The sequence below is a fragment of the Crocodylus porosus genome, unplaced genomic scaffold (genome assembly GCF_001723895.1).
Source record: "Crocodylus porosus isolate Cpor-Errol unplaced genomic scaffold, CroPor_comp1, whole genome shotgun sequence".
Classification (NCBI taxonomy): domain Eukaryota; kingdom Metazoa; phylum Chordata; order Crocodylia; family Crocodylidae; genus Crocodylus; species Crocodylus porosus.
In genome coordinates this window covers 4,968,262-4,976,005 of record NW_017728915.1, presented here as the reverse complement: position 1 = coordinate 4,976,005, position 7,744 = coordinate 4,968,262, and positions in this window count along the sequence as shown.

The following is a 7,744-nucleotide window of genomic DNA, read 5'->3' as shown; positions in this document are numbered from 1 at the left end:
CCCACCCCAGCCTGTCCCTCACCCCCTGATGCCTCCATTTCCATTTTCACTGACTGGCTTTCTTGCCTGCATTGCGGGCCAAGCCAGTCTCTGGCTTCTTTACTGCTTCTTCCATCCAGGACCAGGAGACACACCAACTGCAGGTGCTTCCTCAGCCTGACAAATGGTTTTTCAATGCAAAAGCTAGCATCCTGGGCAGCTAAGCTGAGCACACCGGGAGCCTCACAACTGCGCTGCAACCAGCAAACGTCAGGCCTGTCAAAGACGTGACAGGTCTGGGCTTTCCCCAGCCAGGACTGTGTGTGTGCGTGCATTAGCTGGAAGTTATGGTGCCTCCTACCCACCTTTCACCAGGTGATCACTGGGCCTGCATTTAAGGGGCTGCCACACTGCCAGCAGTCCCACCAGGCCTCCCTACCCTAGCAGGGTGCAGTTTTAGTGGTCATGCCCAGGACCTGGGGCCTCTTTCTTCCTCACAGCCCCATCCCATACCTTCAAGTTTGTCCTGGCAGGGGAACAAGCTCAGCAGGGACATGTTCTTCCCCTGCTGGCTGGTGATGCAGTTAGTGCCCACTCCACCTGAGAGCAGGGCATTACCTGGCTTTTTTTTTTTTCTTTTAAATCAAAAAAGGAAATAGGTGTGGACAGAGTGAGGAGGGTGGCATTCAGTTTGTCTGCACCTGGACCTCGGGGAAACCCAGCAGTGGAAGGTTCACCTTCAAGAACAGCAGCTGCTCCACCAAAGCAGATCCAAGCAGGTGTGGTGGGGTGTCACAACATCCCCAGCAATGCTGAACACCCTCTCACTTGGGACACTGATTGGTGAACAGAACAGGTGTTGCCAGGCAACCGTGGCCAGATCCTGCCACATCTGGCTGTGGCTTTCCCAGTAGGCCAAGGGGTCGCAGTCCAGTGGCTCCACACCCTCAGTGAGATAGGTAGCCACTGAAGCTTCAGTGCTACCTGTCTGTGGCTGGGATCTGGTGTGTTTGGACCCTGTCATTAAAGCCATGCCGATGGCCCACATTGGCAGTGGCTGCCGTGGAGGAGACTGGCTGGTGCTGATGCTGGTGCCGGTGCCAGTGCCGGGAGTGCTGTCACAGGAAAGTGGATCCTGTACTTCCACATCTCTTTGCCTCTGCACTTCGGCCTCCCTGACTTTGTTGACCAGCACCTGTGTCCAGTGATCAAGGGTTCTGGTGCTGCCAGTGCACGTGCTCCCCTTCACCCTCGGGTCACACATGCCTGCCATCATGTGGACCGTACTGGACCGCAAGGGATCCAGCCGTCTCCTGATGCCCTCCTTCAGCCACCTCACCAGTGCCTGCACGTCTGTTGACAGTGGCCTGCCCTAGCCAGGAACACTGATCCCCTGAAACTTCTCCTTTTGATTCTCCAGTTCCCTCACAAGGGGGATCACCTGGGTGAGGGGGGCATTGCCAGTGCTAAGGGTCTTGAGGAAGGGCTTGAGGACCACCAAGATCTGGGAGATGGTACCCCATCAGCCACTGATCCCAATCTCCCCAAGCAAGGCCATCTCCATCAGCCTCTTGAGCATTAAGTATGTGGAGTTCCGCTGAGTCTCCGCATCCTGTATGATTCTGTGCTGCGGGATGCTCAGCTCTGCCTGTTTCTCCCACAGCATCTTGCCCCCTTGATGCTGCGGTGGAAGTAATCTGCCACCTTCCTGCATTTTGAAATCACCTGGCTTGTAGCAGTAGTGGTGGCAGTGCCATCACCGGCAGCCCTGTCCCCCTCCAAGTCAGGATGACAATGAGGTGCAGCCTGTGTGCCACAGAGCAGATGCCAACCAAGTTGGCATCACGGAGTGCCTTGACCATATTGGCCCTGCTGTCGGTGACCATGAACCCACGGGTGAGCTCAGCCTACCCAATGAGCCACCCCTGCACCATGCGGTTCATGGCCCCCATGATCTCCCTTGCTGTGTGGGACTTATTCAGCACTTTGGCTTGGAGGAGAGCCCACCAACAGCCTGACTGAGTGCACCAGTGCCCCGTGAGGGAGAGGTAGGCGTGATCACCTCTGACATCTGGATCAGCCGGGGTGACGAAGTGCAAGGCTACCTGCACTTGCACAACTCCTCCCTCAAGTACTCCCTGCATGCCTCTTATAGGGAGCGCACTACCATCCTGCTAAGGGTGGTGCTTGCGGGCACTTTGTAAGATAGGGCTAGAAGCACCATGAGCCACCTGAAGCCTGGCTGCTCAACTAGGGAGAAGGGCTGGCTATCCAGAGCAAATATCTCCCCAGTGGTCTGGGTGATCTCGCTCGCCTTTGCAACTTGCCCCCCTTTCTGTCCACCTTTCCCTCACTGTTCTAGGGTGGCCTGCCTCTGGTTTGGTGGGAAAGGGGCTTTGGAGCGAGTGGGGGACTTCCCTTTTGGCACTAAAGTGCCTGCTCCTTTAAGAGCAGAAACCCCACAGGTATAGGTTACTATGGCAGCAGGCTAACAAGGGAATTAGCCAGCACCTGTCAGCTGACCAGATAGAAGGCAGGGCCCTGGGCACATATAAACCCCAGGGCTGAGGCCACCAGGGGTTAGTTCCCTGGCAGCAGCCAGGAGAAGGAGCCTGCAAAGAATTGCCCAGAGACACTGTGGCCACCTGATATGCTGCCTATAGAACTAATGGGGCTCCAGAAGCTCACCAGATACCCTGGACTACAAGGACTTAATGCTTGGGGGGAAGTTTGACTCTTTTAAAGGGACAGAGCGCACCTTGAACTGGTTGTATTATGTTATAGCCCAGAGGCTCATGCTTTGGTTGTTGTTTATAAACCAGTAGACCAGACCAAGGCTACTGGGGAGGAGAAGACCTCACTGGGGGCACACTATAGTGTGGAGACCCCAGTGCCAGTGGGTGCCGCAGTAGTGTGGGCACAGAGACTGGGGCAGTGGAGAGCCCAGCACCAGTGTGGGCACAGAGACAAGGCCGCGGAGAGCCCAGCAACAATATAGCAAGGCCTCAGAGGGATAACGTTTAAATGCCATCTGTGAGGCTTGGGGTGTGGTAAAGGGGCGGTTTTGGAGCCACGCATCTAGCCCATAAGGCTGAGAGTGTCCCATGAGTAATGAGGCATCCATTTTGAGCAGGACCCAAACAGGAGTCCAGGAACCTACAGGGTTCAGTGGGGTCCATCAAGATCATGTCCAAGTATAAACTTGAGGGCAGCCTCCCTATTTATTATAATTACCAGCAAGATGTGGCAGGAAAGGAAAAGGGTGCCCATTGGGCAAGATTGGCATGGTCATGGAGTCCTAGGGGTATCCCAGCCATCCCTGGGGACTCCACAACATGACAAATTTATATAGGAATGTGGATACATTTACACCTTGCGGCATAAACTACATAACTTAGAGAATGTATATAGAAATGTAGATACATTTATATATTTGTATAAAAGCAAGACACTATGAAACACACCATGAAGCATGGTGGAAAGGCAGTTGGCAAGCCTTCGGGGAGGGGCAGAAGAGGGGGTAGAGGGAGAGGTGTAAGTTCCCCTCCCCCAAACAGAGACACAGCCTCTTACCTATAACTAGCTGGGATGAGGCTTCCAGAAGCAGCAAGGAGAGGGGAGCAGTGCCAGTACCACTGCCTGTGCCTGAGACTGCCAGGTCTCCTTCCCCAGAAGGCACTTCAGAGGAGGCCTCCACAACCTCTACCTCAGCAAGCGGCTCGACTGAGTCTGCTCCTCCTGTTGCTGTGCCTCTGGCTGCTGAGGAGGGGGAAATTGCAGCATCCACACCTGCACCTGCACCCCAGAAGTCAGCAGGTAGTGTGGGCTGGGATCATTTTGAGCTGGCACTGCTGAACCAAAACCAGCCAAAGCAAGGGAACAAGACACAAGAGCACCACAGGGATGCTAATGGATCTCTGCTGGCACCACCCCCTGCCCCTTGCTCCTCCTTAGCCTGGCACCAGTGGGAGTATGTCCAAAGGGAAGTCCCCCTCTTGCTCCAAAACCCCCATCCCCACAAAGCAGAGGCAGGCCACCCTGGAACAGTGGCGGAACCATGAACAGAACAGGGGGTGTATTGTCCGTTGCAAGGGTGAGCGAGCTCTCCAATGCTCTGGGTGATATGCTTGCTGTCAATGGCCAGCCCAACTCCTTAATCCGCTGTGTGACACACAAGTTACACCTCATTGTCAGGGAAGCCTTGGAGGGGGACAGGGCTGCCAGTGGCAGTGCCAGGACCACCAGCAACCTCATTTCCAAATGCAGGAAGGTGGCAGGCTACTTCCACCGGAGCATCAAACAGGAGCAAGATGTTGCAGGACAAACAAACAGAGCTGAACATCCCGGAGCACAAAATCATTCAGGATGTGGAGACTCGGTGGAACTCCACATACATGATGTTCAAAAGTCAGGTGAAGCCACAGAAGGCTTTGCTCAAGGAGATTGGGATCAGCGGCCCCCTTAACAGATCTGAGTGGGATACCATCTCCCAGATCTTGGTGGTCCCCAAACCTTTCCTCGAGGACACTGAGACTCTCATGGCTGGTAATGCCCTACTTAGTCGGGTGATCCCTGCAGTGCCTACCACTTTAAGGGCTGAGTCAAGCAGCCAGCAGCTGTTTGATTGTGGCAGCCATTTTAGAACACTGGCTGCCTATATAAACACAGCAGTTTGCTGCTGGCAGCCAGGGCAGAAACATTGCCTGGCTGAAAGGTTTATGATACATCTTGAAGATAAGGGCAGGAGCTTAGGGGAATGGTTTGGAGGCTCCTGGTCCTGGGTATGATCTCAAGCTTGCACCCTGCCAGGAATGGGTGGCTGGTGGGGCTCCTGGTGGTGTGGGAGTCCCCAGGAAATGCTAGGCCAGTTACCACCCTGGTGAAAGGTGGGTTGGGGCACCTTACCCCCTAACCCCCTCAACACTGTGGGTACAAGGGGGCCAGGCATGGCTACAGCCACTTGAGCTCAGAGAGGGTGTAAGACCCAGGTGGGGCCAGTCATAGCTGCAGCTGCTTGAACCTCCACAGAGGAGGTAAACCCCAGAGCCCAGAAGGAGGCAGTAGATGTGTAATCCCAGAAAAGGGGTGGTAGTGAGGGCCTGGAAGTAGGTTGAGTAAGTCTGAGGGGCAGCCCAGAGAGGGTGTGCTGAGTAGGGCTGTGGGACAGCCTGAAGGACTGGAGAGCAAGTTGAGAGAAGTGTGGAGTCCAGAAAGGGAAACAGAGGGCTGGGAACCCAGTGCATGGTGCTGGGGACCCAGTGCATGGAGTGAGAGAGGCCTTAGTGAGAGGATGGTGGTGTGAATGTGCATATGAAAAAGGCCTGACAGTGAGATTTCATAGACATTAGGGGCTGGAAGGGACCCATGAGATAAATCGGGTCCAGACCCCTGCCACAAGCAGGAAGTCAGCTGGGATCAAGTGACTCCAGCAAGAAATATATCCACCTGTTTTTTTTGAAGGTGGCTTGTACCATCTCTTCAGGGAGTTTGTTCCACAGACCCTGGACACATGCACTGTAAAGCACTTTTTCCTTATGTCTAGTCTAAATTGGCCTTCCTGGAGTTTATGGCCGTTAGACCTTGATATCCCTTCGGGAGCTCTGGTGAATAGCTGTTCTCCCAGGTTCTGATGCACCTCTCTTAAGTAATTGTAGGCTGCCACCAAGTCCCCCCTCAGCCTTCTCTTCTCCAGACTGAAGAGTCCCAAGACCCTCAGCCTCTCCTCGTACAGCCTTCCCTCCAGGCCTTGGATCATACAAGTGGCTCTTCTCTGGACTCTCTCAAGCTTCTTCACATCCTTTCTGAAGTAGGGGGCCCAATACTGGACACAGTACTCCAGCTGCGGTCTCACCAAGGCTGAGCAAAGTGGGAGGATGACTTGCGTGGTTTTGCTTGAGATGCATCAGTGGATGCATGCCAGAGTTTGGTTTGCTTTGCCAGCCACAGCATCACATTGGTGGCTCATATTCATCTTGTGGTCAATCAAGACCAAGACTCTTTTGGTCATGGTGCTAGTGAGTGTAGCACTGACGAGCCTGTAAGTATGCTGGGAGTTCTTCCTACAGAGGTGCAGCACCTTACACTTCTCTGCATTGAACACCATCAGATTTTGTTTGGCCCACCTTGAGAACATGTCCAAGTTAGCCTGTATCCCTAGCTTCCTTCCTCCCCCATAATTTGACATCATCTGTGAACTTGGCCAGTTCACATCTAACTCCTGAATCCAGATCACTGATGAAGATGTTAAAGAGTACTGGCCCAAGTACCAAGCCCTGAGGGACTCCACAGGTCACCCTGCACCATGTTGATCTGCTCCCTTCAACTAGTACTCTTTGGGTCTGACTCTGGAGCCAGTTGCCTAGCCATCAGACTGTACGATGATCAAGGCCACAGTTCCCTAACTTAACCATGAGGACATCATGGGGAGCTAGGTCAAGGGCCTTCTTGAAGTCCAGATATATGACATCCACATCAACTCCCTTATCCAGGGCACATATTACCTGGTCATAGAAGGAGATGAGGTTGGTCAGGCAAGACCTGCCAGTCACAAAGCCATTTTGGCTGGCATTCAGAAGCTTGGCTTCTGTTAGTCAGGCATTGATGGATCCCTTGACAATTTTCTCCAGGATTTTTCCAGGGATGGATGTCAGACTGATTGGCCTATAGTTCCCCGGGTCATCCCTCCTTCCTTTCATGTAGATATGGACCATGTTGGCTCTTTTCCAGTCATTTGGGACCTCGCCCAAGCGCCACAACTTTTCAACTATCTCTGCCAAGAGGGATGCAATGATGTCTGCCAGCTCTTTCAAGACTCTAAAGTGCATTCCGTCTGGGCCCGCAAACTTGTGAATGTCCAGGTTCTCAAGGTGTTCTATCACCTGATCCACATCAATTTTGGGCCCATTGCCCACTTGGATTGGTTTGTGCAATTCCTGACAGTGTGATCCTCCTGGGAGAGTGAAAAACTGATGCAAAAAAGTAATTTAGGAGATTGGCCCTTTCTTGCACATCAGATGTCAGTTGCCCCATTGGATCTCTCAGGTGCCCAATGCTATCTTTGTTCTTTTTCCAACTTCCCTCATATCTGAAAAAGGACTTTTTGTTGTCCTTGATTCCCATAGCTAGCCTAAGTTCGGTTTGTGCTTTGGCTTTTCTCAACCGCTCTCTACAGATGCGGGAGAGTGCAGAAAAATCCTCTTTGGTAATGCTTTGTGTTTTCCATGTAGGCTACTCTTTTGAGCTTAATGGGGTCCAGCAGTTCCTTTTTAGCCATGAGGGCTTCCTTGCCCGTTGACTGCATTTCTTGCAAGATGGTATGGCTTTGCCTGTGCTCAAGGATTATATTTTTGAGACATGACCATTCCTCATGTGCTCCCTTTTCGGGCAGTATGGCCTCTAATTGCCTAACTGACCAATTCTCTCAGTTTGCAAAAGTCAGCCTTCCCAAAGTTAAGGACTTCTGTTTTACTGAGGGGCTTGCCTGTTCTTTGGTGAACTAAGAAGGTGACCAATTCATGGTTGCTATCATCAAGCTTCCCTTCGATCTACAGATCACTCACCAGCTCCTCCCCTTTGGCCAGGACCAGATCAAGCAATGCCTCTCCCCTAGTCAGCCCATAGACCTCCTGGGTTAGGTAGAGGTCATCAATGCATGTGAGAAAGCTATGCAACCTGTCAGATTTGGCTGTCCGCTCATCCCAAGAGATGTCAGGAAAGTTGAAGTCCCCCATGACAATCATGCATCAAGAGTGTATGGCTTTGACCA